This window comes from Anoplophora glabripennis, unplaced genomic scaffold (genome assembly GCF_000390285.2).
Source record: "Anoplophora glabripennis isolate ALB-LARVAE unplaced genomic scaffold, Agla_2.0 scaffold8, whole genome shotgun sequence".
Taxonomy (NCBI): domain Eukaryota; kingdom Metazoa; phylum Arthropoda; class Insecta; order Coleoptera; family Cerambycidae; genus Anoplophora; species Anoplophora glabripennis.
This window is the reverse complement of record NW_019416350.1, coordinates 2059560-2073997: the sequence shown is the minus strand read 5'-3', so window position 1 is coordinate 2073997 and position 14438 is coordinate 2059560. Positions and strand designations below refer to the sequence as shown.

The 14438-nt window shown below is 32.0% G+C and overlaps 1 protein-coding gene across 2 annotated transcripts in view; it reads left to right on the top strand.

Annotated features, from left to right (window-relative positions):
• Positions 1 to 14438, top strand: part of LOC108904925 (unconventional myosin-Va) — a 92401-nt gene that overhangs the window by 65476 nt on the left and 12487 nt on the right. The gene's annotated exons all lie outside the window — the stretch shown is intronic.

The window sequence follows — 14438 nt, the reverse complement described above, 5'->3', positions numbered from 1 at the left end:
ATAGAATGTTTTATATGATTTTTTAACAATGACAATATGAAGCGTATTTAAATAGTGTAAATAGAGTTTTTAATAAATACTAACATTAAATAAAACGAGTATTTTATTATAAACGTTACTTTTTACTTATCATTTAAGTTACCTATAATCAAAGTCCGCTCTGCAAAAAATATAAAAAATTATGAGTATGTACAGGGTGATTCACCATATATTGACCCCCCCTTTAACTTTTTTATTTTAAGAGCTATAAAAAAATATTAAATATAAAATTTGCACGATTTTTTATGAATTTTTCGAAAATGATAGTAGAAAAACAAATGAAGTCCAAACAAAATGTCCGCGGATGTTAACTTTGTTAAGTTAAATGGAACACCCCGTATATTTTTACATATTTGGATAGAACTTTCCCTGTAGAGCATAGCCATATAGGGTTTGTTGGGTCCATCTCTAACAATAAGCAAGATACTTTTAAAAAACGAAAAGAAGGTTTTTTATTAAGAAAATAATACATCTTGTAATTGTTAGACCTCTTTCAGGCATTTCTGACTTTTTTCCAATTACGTAAGGATTTACAGATTTAGTTATAATATATTTTGACATATCGGACATTGATATGGTCCAAAATGCGTATAGGTAATGTAACGAAATATCACTAATTAGGACGTGAGAGGTCTAATTACTCATGGACATTATAATGATAGGTCGTAACAGTGACAGGTAGTACACAGAAGTAGAAAATTATTTAGAATTAAAATAGAGTATGCAGAATAACTTTGCTCTATTTTAATTCCTATAATATTTCAATTTTCAACTTCTGTGTAACCCATTTTAATTAAATAATAATACAAACTGTCAAACAATAACAATGTTGTCATGACATTACCTGTCACTGTTACGACCCAGAAATGGCTGAAAAAGGTTTAACAATTACAAGATGTCTTATTTTTTTAATAAAAAACTGTCTTTTCGTTTTTTAAAAGTATCTTACTTATTGTTAGAGATGGACCCAACAAACTCCATATGGCTATGCTCTACAGGGAATGTTCTATCCAAATATGTAAAAATATACAGGGTGTTCCATTTAACATAACAATGTTTAACATCCGCGGCCATTTTGTTTGGACTTCATCTGTTTTTCTACTATCATTTTCGAAAAATTCATAAAAAATCGTGCAACTTTTATATTTAACATTTTTTTATAGCTCTTAAAACAAAAAAGTTAAAGGGGGGTCAAAATATAGTGCATCACCCTGTACATGCATGCATAATCTTTTCAAAAATATAATTTTATTTCCACTAGAGATTGGTCACCTATAAAATGCATAATAAATATGAAACGCAATTCATTTCTCGTTATTATTCTAATAACAAGATGACTGATACTCTCTGTTAATCCCAGAAAGAAACATCAAAATATGTGTGTTATACCGGGTGATTCAGTTTGGTATTCGCGGCCCTGATCTCTTTTATTTTAACAAATAGCTATAACAAACCCTATATATTTTTAAATCGCCGCTCAAACTCTATCAAATGACATTATTAGATCGTCTCCATGGTAACATATGTCAAAATTGCTATAGTCAACTGTTTTTGTTCAAATGGCACACTATATATTTTTTTATCAATTCTGGAAGATATTTTATTTCTGCGTTCAACTATGTAAGGAAGTCTATAGTTTCATTAGAAATATTGCTAGAAAAACAGCAAAAAAATGCATCCTACTTTTCGTAGCTTTATTCTGAAAAATGATAGCCAACTGCGAAAACAAGTTACTATGTTTTTTTAAAGTAACATATTTTATTTTCAATACGATAATAATATAACAATTTAAAACAATATTTATTTCAAATGTTAAAAATGACCTCCATTTGCTTCCAAACACAGAATAGCTCTGTTTATCACTCTCTCTCTACAAATACATTCTAGTGTTTCTTCATTAATCTTCGACATTCTACTCTTATTCTGTTTTTAAGGTCGTCAATATCATTTAAAGGCAAAAAGTAAAAACTTTTTTTTTTAGGTAACGCTAAAGAAAGAAATCTATAGGAATGAGATCCGGACATCTATAGCAGGCCATTTAACATCTTTATCGAATGTTCTTTATCTCTTACCCTTCTGGGTTTAAAAACTCTTCATTTCTTTTGAAAACCGTCTGCTGCCAAATTCCTGGCGAACTTTCCGAAAATTTTATCCGATGGAAGTTGTCTTTGCGGAAAACGATGTTGGTATAAATACCTGGCAACTTTAGCCTTCTTTCAACACTCTCCATAAATGAAAATCATATCTAGTTTTTCTCGGTTACTATAAGTAACCGTAATGTTATAGTAATAATAATTAGTTATAGATAGAATAGGTAGGTACAAAATGTCAATTATTTTGAAACATCGTTATTTAGAAACGTCAAAATTCAGTTGTTTCCGCAGCTGGGCTATCATTTTTCAGAATAAAGCTACTGAAAATAGGGTTAATCTTTTTTGCTGGTTTTCTAGCAATATTTCTAGTGAAACTATAGACTTCTTTATATAGCTGAATGCAGATAAAAAATATCTTTCAGAATTGATAAAAAAATATATAGTGTGCCATTTGAACAAACACAGTTGACTATAGCAATTTTAACATATTATGTTACCATGGAGACGATCTAACGATGTCATTTGATAGAGTTTGAGCGGCGATTTGAAAATATATAGGGTTTCTTATAGCTATTAGATAAAACAAATGAGATACGAGGCCGCGAATATCAAACTGAATCACCTGGTATATTTCCAAGATACAATTTTTTTTATATAAAATAAAAAATATATTTATACTGAATATTATATTCGTTGTGGGATAATATATCTGTTATTTTTAGAATATGTATGTTAGTTTACCACATTGTACCCATTATAAAATTTAACATAGATATAGGGTATGTAAACAGTGATGACATTACCACGTCATTTTTGAAATTATAATGTGCTCATTCAGTAATATTTAAATCAAAAACTTATTTTCACATATTCTTTGAGCACTTAACATCCTAAATATGTAGTGAAAATATTGATAACTATTATTATTAACTATGATCGATAATTTCTAATTACCCGACGCGACGCGACGGCTCTATGCACTTTAGCCAATAAGTATTACTCCAAGTTATTTATTTGTAATATAGTTTTAGTTTTTTTCCTTATTTATGGTATAACTATTTTTGCGTAATCAAATATTGCATACTGAATATAGCAGATAAATAAAAAATACGCATCACTTCAATTGAATACTCCGGGGCATGTCGATTTTTTTATAAAAATATATTTTTGCAAATATAGGTTTAAAATGTACTCTTCTAGTACAAATATGAAATCTGAGCTACAAAATAAAAGCACTTATACTGTGCTGTACACCAGAGCAAGAACGGGACAAATTACTTATCAGTTATTTCCTGTTTGCACCACCTACACGTTGATTTTTAGTGCTTAGTATTTGCTTTGGCCATTTGTTTACTTTAAATATTACAGTTTTTATAAATATATAAGATATTTAATAATCTCGTACAAGAACAACTATTTGGGATTCACATCTTCCATTTGGGATAAATTTAAAAATAAATAAAATATTTCCTTATTTCTTGCATCATAAATGAAAAAACTAACGTAAAAAAAGAAATACATATACTGTCCTCTCTCTCACATTTAGGATAAAACTGTATTACGTTTTCTCTCATACAGTATCTAACAAAAATGGCAATATTCAATTAGGTACGTCATTGCGTGAGAAAAGGGACGATATGCATGTGAGACCTAATCAAGCTAGCTGTTAACGTGTGGTATGGCGTCACAATATGGCTTCCCTTTGTATTTCCGCGCTCCATTGTCATTTATTGTTTTGAGGGAAAAATTGTTGAAAAAAAAAATCTGATTTTTTGCGCATCAACTAACTGCGAAGTGTACTTTCTGAATAATAATTATAAATATGCTAATTAAGTCCATTACCTACAACTTTATTAAGAAAATACAGATACTAAGTTTTTACACAAATAGGTAAATAAAAAAAAAAATTTAAATATTACCCACATATGTATATTTTGACTCATGTAGTGTTGCAATCCAAATACAGTGTGTTAAACATAAAAAATTTAACTTTTTCGGAATTATAAGACTGCATAACGATTTTCTAATAAATTGCTGAACGGATCAATTTTTATTTCGAGGTAAATTTCATTATGAGCATGTTTTCTTTTGAAAAATTCTTGGATTTTTTTTTATATACTTTTCGCGACAGAAAATTTTAAAAAATCTTAAATTGCTCAATTAGAGAGATGGACAACATCACTTTAATATCAAGATCATTCACCTCAAAATAAAATTGATCTCTTTCAGAAAAATTTTAAAAACTTACCATATAGTATACAGTATATAGAATACACACTATTACAGCGAAACTCAAATTATTTCTAAACCAGACTATAATAAAAACTCACGGGAAAAATATTTTTTATAAAAACTTGTGCCAGATCCAGCTTTTGTAAAAAATATTCTCTCGTTTTCAATATGATGAAATATTCAATCAAAAACTATTATTTTAAGCAACATTCAATTTTATTTATCTTTCGTCCGTACTCTGTTAACAATAAAAATATATTTCCTGGTACCATTTGGTATAGACTAATGACAACTACATAATTAAAAGTCTATACATGCCTATTCCATCTACATGACAAAAAAGTATCGGGTGTCCCAAAATTCACGCAGGATTTGAATTTTGCGCCATTTGTGCAGTATAATGTTGCCAACGAAAAAAAAGACAGCGTGACAGCTGACAGTTCATGGTTATTAGAAATATTGATTTAACTTCATTAACTGTGAAGAGATGAAATTAAAAATTCATGGAGACTGGATCACTTAGCGGTCTTAAATACTTTGGCCGTCCTTAAATTTGACATTTCGAAAAGGTCTTTAAAGCGTATGCTCACGAAAGATTTGCTTCTTCATTCTTGCAAACTCCAATTGACTGAAGAACTGACCCCTACTGTCTACGCAGAGCGAAGAGAGTTGCTGAATGGATTAGGGAGCAAGTGGATGCTGATTTTCCGAACAAAATCATCTTCAGCGATGAGGCTCATTGTCATCTTTATGGCTTCATTAATCGACAAAATTGTCGCATTTGGCGTTTAGAAAATTCACGACTGGCTGTTGAGAAACAAATGCATCCACACCGTGTCACTGTTTGGTGCAGATTATGGTCTGGAAGCATCATCGGACCATTCTTCTTCAAAAATACGGCTGGTTAAGCAATAACAATGGTGGCTCTCTATCGCGATATGATAATCTAGTTTTTGTGCCTAAATTGCAAGATATGGATGTAGACGACATGTGGTCTCAACAAAACGGTATACATGCCCACAGTCCTAGAAACAATTAAATTACTGTATAAGTGATTTCCTGGTCGTGTTTTGATGATTAGTTTGGCCTCCTAGATCATGCGATTTTTTCATTAGGGTTTTTGAAGTCTTAGGTTTCTGCCAACAAACTTACGGCGACTCACGCCTTTGAAGAAACTGAGCGTTACATAAATGAAATTTAGCCGTATTTACATATACAGGGTGTTTCAGAAAGACCTCCCGTAAATACAGGGGGTGATAGTACGACAAAAAAATAAGAATTTTTTGTCTTATGAACTATCTCCTCTTGTTTTCGAGATACAGAGCGACAAAATAAAAATTTTTGAATAGAATTTTTACGAAAATTTCCAAACGGTGCGAAATATTTTTATGAAATATGGTATTCATATGCATAAGGATGCCAAATACGCTGGTCTAATTATTTTTTGGAATTTCATAGAGGGCGCTAGTTATGCTACATTCCATTACATTTTAAGTTCAAATTATTTTAAGGTTAGATTTTTTACCATTCGGGCTCCAACTAATAATGTAAAATATATCAAAATTTTGATATAAAGTTAATTAGAGTTAAAAATATTACTAAGAATGTATGCGTTGTTTATGAGACAGAGAGCAATAAGTTTTGACATAAACTTACTTTGAGAAATGTCAGTTATTTTGTACACCGTAATATTGTAAGTGTTTAATTAAAAGCCCTTTTTTTCGAAAACCGTCTACATTACGAAGGTCTAACAAGAGTACATTATTTTTAAAAATTGTACATTAGAAATTGGAGCCCGAATGGAAAAAACCTATCCTTAAAAAAATTAGAACTTAAAATGTAATATGATTGTAGTATAACTAACGCCCTCTATGAAATATACAAAAAATAATTAGCCAGCGTATTTATCACCCTAAAAACCGCGGAATACCAAAGCAAGTAGTCCTGTAGCCAGGGGGGTCCCAATTGCCTCCTTCATTTAGATGGAGATACCCAAGTGTTTTTTGTGTATTTTGAGCTGCAGAACACGAATTTTTTGGGTAGAAGTTTGCCCGGATGTCGATAAGTTTTTTATTAACAAAAAACTTGCAAAATACTGAGAACTTAGTTTTTGGTAAAAAGTACTTTCTTGTTCGTGGACCCATTTTAAGAAGAAAATGTCTCTTGCAATTTTTTTGTTAAACGGATCGTTTTCGAGATAAACGCCGTTAAAAACTGGAAAAATGCAATTTTTGCGATTTTCAATTGTTGATAACTTTTGATTGAATAGGTATTTTGTAATTCTGCTGACGGCGTTTGAAAGTTCACGTTAAATACTACAAATTATGAGCAATTTCAGTGTGAAAATTTGTTTTTTTCCACTGTTACTTGAAGCTATAAATAAATAGCGATTGAGCGTTCAGAAGGGTGCGCCGCCATGTATGTAAAAGAGCGGTTGACTTCTTACAGGCGTTTAATACACGATCTTGACGCCTACTCTTCATTTCTAGACCAAAGAAACAATGAAAACTGAACGAAACATTAACAATTTAATGAATATTTGCAATGTTACAATAATTAAAATTAAAAATTTTTTGACAAATACCTAATGCAAAGATCTGATTTAATTAAGCTATTCATCTTGTAACATGAACGTTAATAATTCTACATCTTCAGTGCAATTTTGAAGCGCGACTACAAACAAGTTTTAAAAATAAATGACAATCGTTTAAAACAAAATGCATTAAAGAGGCTCGGAAAATTTGAAATATCAAAGATATAATGTTTGCATGGTTAACTCTAATTTGCTTTGTAAACATTATTATACGATTTATATGAAAAAAATTAGCGAAATTATATTAGTTTTATTTATAAACGATAATAAAAAAGTTTATACTTATATTAAGAGCATAACATTGTAGAATTTAGGTGTTTTTATAATTATTATTTTTTAAACTTGTATAATAATTTTAATTATTGTAATATTGCAAATTTTCATTAAATTGTTAATGTTTCGTTAAGTTTTCATCGTTTCTTTGGTCTAGAAATGAAGAGTACGCGTCAAGATCGTGTATTAAACGCCCGTAAGAAGGCAACCGCTCTCTTACATACATGGCGGCGCACCCTTCTGAATTCTCAATCGCTGTTTGTTTATAGCTTCAAATAACAGTGGAAAAAACAAATTTTCACACTGCAATTACTCATAATTTGTAGTATTTAACATGAACTTTCAAACGCCGTCAGCAGAACTACAAAATACCTATTCAATCAAAAGTTATTAACATTTGAAAATCGCAAAAATCGCATTTTTCGAGTTTTTACCGGCGTTTATCTCGAATACTATGCGTTTAACAAAAAATTTGCAAGAGACATTTTCTTCTTAAAATGGGTCAAAGAACAAGAAAGTACTTTTGCCAAAAACTAAGACCTCAGTATTTTGCAAGTTTTTTGTTAATAAAAAACTTATCGACATCCGGGCAAACTTCTACCCAAAAAATTCGTGTTCTGTAACTCAAAATACAAAAAAAAACACTTGTGTAATTCCATCTAAATGAAGGAGGCAATTGGGACCCCCTGGCTACAGGACTAAAGAGGAGATAGACATATAGTTCATAAGACAAAAAATTCTTATTTTTTGTCGTACTATCACCCCCTGTCCCTGACGGGAGGTCTTTCTGAAACACCCTGTATGAAACGGTCATGGAAAGTTTCTGTTAGAGTTTGTATGTGCCGGCAAAACCGTGAATGTCATTTACCTGATATGCTATTCCATACATAACCCTGTACTGTATACTTTATGAGTTGATACAAAATTTACAATTTTTAATCGAAAACCTGCGTTTTCCATCAAAATTACTTTTTGCGTGAATTTTTGAACACCCTTTATGTGCAAACAAAACATTTCCCATCCGCATGTCAGAAAAATCTACAGGTTTGATCTGACGTGCGGATGTAAAATGTTTTGTTATTGTACAATATATTTATAACGTGTGGATGGAAAAAATTGCAGCGTTTTTTTAAATGCATATATTACTGTTGTTAGTACAGTGTGTAACTGGCATTACAAAGACAATCTAATATATATAAAGGATACTTTCCTACTTTTGCTAAAATTATATTAATTCCACTTCCTCTTTCCTCTGCAAAACATATTTATTTCCTCGAAATATCAATCGATAAGCAGTAAATAATATTACAACTAGGATTAGCATTAAAAATGTAGCGTTCAAGTATAAAATAAAAACGGGATATTCATTTATTTTTAGCGGACTAACCAACTGATCCGCTCTACTGTCATTAATATTTTCTGAATGTATTTCCGTGACAGACATTTTATTCAAACTCTCCAAGTATTTAAAGAAGTTACTTTCTTTGAAATCTTTGTTGAAATAATTATACATATTAGATTTTTCAAAATCAATCGTAGGCGAGTTATTTACATTTAAAATATTTTCTAATTCTCTGGAGAAATTCCTGAAAGAATTTGATATCTCATCCAATTTACTGATTGTTAACTTCTCTGACATACTTATGTTTTGTGTTTGGTATACGAAATTCTCTAAATGTTTGAAAAAACTGCTGTTCTTGAAGTCTTTATTAAAATAATTGTACATTTCGCTGTTTTTAAATTCTCCATAAATATCCTTCGAATTTAATTTAATTTCTTTTAACATTTTTTTGACAGCATTGTCACTGATACTTTGTTCAAAACTAGAATTACTTGATTTTCTTAGACTTTCTAAATATTTAAAAAAATCACTGTCTTTAAAGTCTTGATTGAAATATTTGTATAGAATAGTTTTAGTAAAATCTTCGTTAAAAAAACTGTTAAGCTTAGATCTGTCTAGATCAACTTCATAATCTGAAATATTTATAACACCTGAATTGTTAAAAGTTTCGTAACATTTGATTCCATAGATATTGCTCTCTTCCCAAGCATTTCCATAAGGAAAAGAAATTCTCCTACTTTTTAACTTGTGCACGATATTAACTAGTCGTTGGCAAGACCACGTATTATTACTTAAATCAATTTCAACTAACTTTTCCATATGGTCAACTAAATCATCTGTGTTAATATTACTGATTTCATTGTTTTGAAAAAGCAGATGTGTCAATTTATTAAGCGAGTGAAATATGTACTGCGGTAGTTCTTTGAAGTTGTTATTAGAAATATCCAATATTTGTAATTGTTTTAAATTGTCAAATGTCCCAAATTTGAGCTGTGTTATTTCGTTTCCCGACAGATTTAGATGCGTCAAAGAGGTTAAATCTTTAAAACAAGAATTTGGTATTGAAGAAAGGTTGTTATTATCCAGATAAAGATGAGTTAACTTATACAAACCAGAAAATGTGTCGGGATTTAAAGATGATATAGAATTGAAGCTTACGTAAAACTCTAGCAGTATAACATTTAAAAAATCTATTGTCTCGACATTATTATAACTGATATCCAGAATACGAGTACTACCGACATACTTATAGTCGTTTGTCAGAAAGTTGTCTAATCTGTTGTGACTCAGTACAATTTTATAGGAATTAGACAGGTTAAAATTTGTTACTTCTAGTATTTTGTTGAATGAGATATCAACAACTGTTGCTCTAGTTTTCGAGAAAATCTCAAAATCTACAGATTCAATACTATTATGACTTAAATTTAAACTTATAATTTGTAAAGAGTTGAAGCTGCTAATATTTTGCAAATTATTATGTGACAGGTCTATAGCAGACAAATGAGAAAGGGAATTTATTAACATTTCTCCTAAGACTGAAATACTATTGTCGCTAAAGTTCAAATTATTCAAGGTGATACCAGCAAATGCGTCATCTGTAACGGTTTCTATTCTATTTCTGGATAAATCAACCTTTTCTAATGTTGTTAAAGAATTAAATATTCCGTCCGATATGGCTGTTAATTCATTTTGTCCCAGATAAACCTCTTTTAATCTTTCCAGAAAGTTGAAGGCTCCGGGCGTTATTTTCTTCAGTTTTATGTTTTCCAAGACTAGCACAGTGACATTCTTGATATTTTTAAAAGTAGATGTAGGTAGCACTGGGATTTTAGATTCAGTTACTTCTAATTTTAAAGGATAAGGAGGGCCATCTTCCACCAATTCTCTATAAGTCATCAAGTAATCAGCAGATATTTCCCTGCAGCTAATTGTTTTGTCAATAACAAAGGTAAAAGGTCTACAATAGCCATTATATTCGAGCACATTGCCCCACTCATCTTCCAGATGACTACAAGTTGTCCTTTCATAATTTTGTTTTAAGGCATTTTCGCTACATTTTGGATCGTAGTAGTACCGGCGGCAGGAAATTGACAGAATACAAGCTGATACGTAAAGGAACACTATTAAAACAGGCTGCATCGTCCTGCAACAAGGTTATATATAGAAATTCGTTACAATAAATTATCCTTGTGCCTCACTCTATTATTTTAGATAAATCCCCCAATATCTTCGTAATACCCAGATATATCGTTTTATAAGAATACGTAAACATATACACTGAGTGATATTTCACACAAATTTATTACTCAAAAATGTATCAATTTCTGTCCACACCCGATTGAATGAAATATTTACTCTATTAATATGAGAACATCTGAAATTTTATGAGTGAAACTATTGCAGCAGATTATGCCCAATACGGAGTGTCCAGGAATTGGGGGGCAACCTTTCGGATTTGGGTAGATGTTGCAAAAAGAACGGCGCAAATTTATATGATGATTAGTTCTTCTTCAATTTTTCGGTATAACTGTTTTGTTTCTTATTAAGTTTGTATAACCACTGCGTCATTTCTGTTCTGAATGTATTCAATTTACCGATAACTCGCCCTGCGATCGATTATTGCGATTCATGCAACAATTTGGTCATAAATTCTTAAGACAAATTTGGGGGACCCGTATTTTTTTCTTTTTGTCAACTGGCCCCCTGTTTCGCAGTTACAGCCCTCTGAAATCTGCCCCTAAGAAGTCTTTTTATATCCCAAAACCATGTTGTACGAGAAACACTAAATTTGGTACACAGAGGTTTTATGACATGTGGAATCTCACCATGCTACGCTTTTTGACGAGAAACCCCCTTAAGACACTTTTTCGTAGGCCCCCTTGTCTTTGAAACCAGAAAAATTTGGTCGCAAATAAGATTTTTTTTTAATTATTAGTTAGCTAGAAAGCCATTGAATTTAGAAACTTTTTTGTCTCTTGATATTTGTTTCGTAAAACGCAATGTTTTTGAGGAACATGGTGAATTACGATATGCATTCGATCACATTTTGACATTTTTCTCGAAAACATTGCATTTTACGAAAAAAGTATAAAGAGATACAAAGTTTCTAAATTTAATGGCTTTCCAGTGGACTAATAATTTTTAAGAAATTTAAATATGCGACCAAATTTTTTAGACTCCAAAGACAAGGGGGCCCACGAAAAATTGTCTTAAGGTGGTTCCCCGCAAAAAAACGTAGCACCATCAGATTCCACATGTCATAAAACCCCTGTGTACCAAATTTAGTGATTCTCGTACAACAGGGTTCTGAGATATAAAAAAAAGTTTATTCTTAGGGGACTTCAGGGGGCTGTAATGCCGAAAGAGAGGGCCTCTTAGCAAAAATAAAAAATACGGGTCCCCTAAATTTGTTTTAAGACTCTGTGACCAAATATTGTTGCATGAATTTCGTGACACCCTGTATAACGCCTTCGATCAACTTTTCCCTGAAAAAAAAAAAAAATATATATATATATTTTTCTTACTCTTTCAATTACTTGTTTTTAAATTTGTTTATTTTTAAGATTTTCATGTTCTTTTAAGTGAAAAAAGTGTACTTGTTTGTTACTGGTAAAATTAACCATTTTTAAGATAAACGAATTTAGTGTGAATATCTGATACGATATTTGTCACATAGTCCATTGAAATGTTACATTTTTTTGGGCTTAGCGTGCAAAAGTCAGAGCACGCAATTTTATTTTTTGGATGTCAAGAGGGAGTTAGTGTACAGTTAAATCCATGTTTGTGGGGTCGCAACCCTTGAGCGTCGGCCGCCATCTTGTAAAAAGGGCTGTGAATGGTTTTTATACTACTACTTACTATATCGGCCAAACTATTCCTCGCAGAGAAAATTTGTAAACACATTTCTTGTTGCAAATTAAATTCTCTACAAATTTAGTTCCGTAACTTTTAGTCGTAGAACCAAAAATAGCAAAGTTATTAACGAAAACAGATAATTTGGGAAGAAATTTTCTTTTGGTCGTTATAACTTTTTTTCTGGTCATTTTACAAAAAAATTACGTCAGAGCATTTTGATAGAGGGGTTTTCAAGGAATAATTTCCATTACAAACTTTTTTCAAATTTTATTTATTAATTAGGGTTTTACAGCGATGCGAAACTTACACTATTCTCCAGTACTAGTAAGTATACATTAATATGAATGATTAGGCATAGTTTTCTCTCATCTTTCCATTATTTTTATAAGAAACATTTTAATGATTTATATTGCAATGTTGTTAATTAGTTATTGACTCTTTTCCCCACCCCCTACGGGGTAGAGTCTGGTGGCGCGTTTTTTTTACGTCGTATCCCTAGTATGTATTTCCCAATCTACTGTGTCCTCAGTCTCTTTGATGTGCCAGGCTGCGACTCAGGATCTGGTGGAGCTTCCGATATTGAATTGTCGAGGAAGGATGGAGAATGAAGTGGCGTCATTGTTGGCAGTTCATCTTCAAAATCATTTTCCTCGATCAATTTTGATATCTCCATTATGTTGCTGCATGTCTCCCCAGAACAATTCAGGCACACTGCAGAACATTTGAGGCCTGCCTTCCGACATCCACACATTGCTCCACAGTTTCCTTTGCATCGGCAGAATATCAACTTTAGAAGCTCAGGGGGTGCTGGAGGTTTTGAACTTTGAATAGGCATCAATATTTGTCCATACTTTTTCCAGCCCCAGTCTTGAGGGTCGTTGTAATTCCCGAGCCACGACTGGACCTGATGATAGACTCGGAGGCTGTGCAAGCGGGCTGTGTCTTGTGTTGGAGGAAGTGAAGACAAATTAAATGTATTCTTTGTCACTGACTTGGCGAATCGTTTATATCTAAGACTGTCCAGAGAATCATCATCTTTATTGCCACCATATAAAGAGATGAAAAAACGTTCGCCAACGGCAGTGAGCAAAGTAGGGTCGACTCTCTCATTGAGGAATAACGCTGTTCCACTAGCTAACTCAGGACGTGTCTCCAGGGTTGCGAGAAATTTCATTTTACCGATGTTGTAAGCTGCTGAAGTTGTGTCACATCCTGAGAAGGCATGGAGAAACAACAGATTATCCGCAATGACTTCTCCGTACATAAAACTTGACGGACAATATAATTGTTCGGCTGTACGTCCTTTCGATGGTTTAAAAAAATATATATTTGAATGTGTTCTTCCAAATGCCGTGAGCAAGACAAGAATGTCGATATCTACTAAGCTGGGAACATCAGCTATGCGATTAGCAATGCCCGTTGCAACATCGTCGGTACGTTTGTTTATGAGGTCCATAATACTTTTTTTATTACCGTCATTACGTACATTACAAACCCGCCGTTGTCGTCTCTGTTGTCGCTTACTCTGATCCTGAAACGCTTCCGCGCAAATGAAGCAATTGTTCACAAAATCAAAGCTTGTGTCTGGATCTTCTGAAACTGAAGATGATAAACTGCTGCTGCTGAAACGATTAACGACATTATCCGTTCGACTGTCGCTATAATAATGATAACATGGTATATGTGACTTCCGAAACATTTCGTAAAAATTATTCATTATCCTCGTCATTTTTTGTTATTGCTCGATCAAGTAAGGTTTTCACTCCTTTCATCTTCACAGTTCTGAATTTACTTTCTCATAAAGGTTTTTTTACAAATAAAACAATCACTCATGATGGAATAACACTATATGAACGCTTAAAAAAAGTCAAAATGCTTATCACAAAATTCAAAATAGCTCTCACAAAACTCAAAATCTTGTCCACAAAATTCAAAATACTGTCCACAAAACTCAAAATACTTTTCACAATTAAATATGTCACGCACGCACGTGGTAGCACAACTGGAAGAA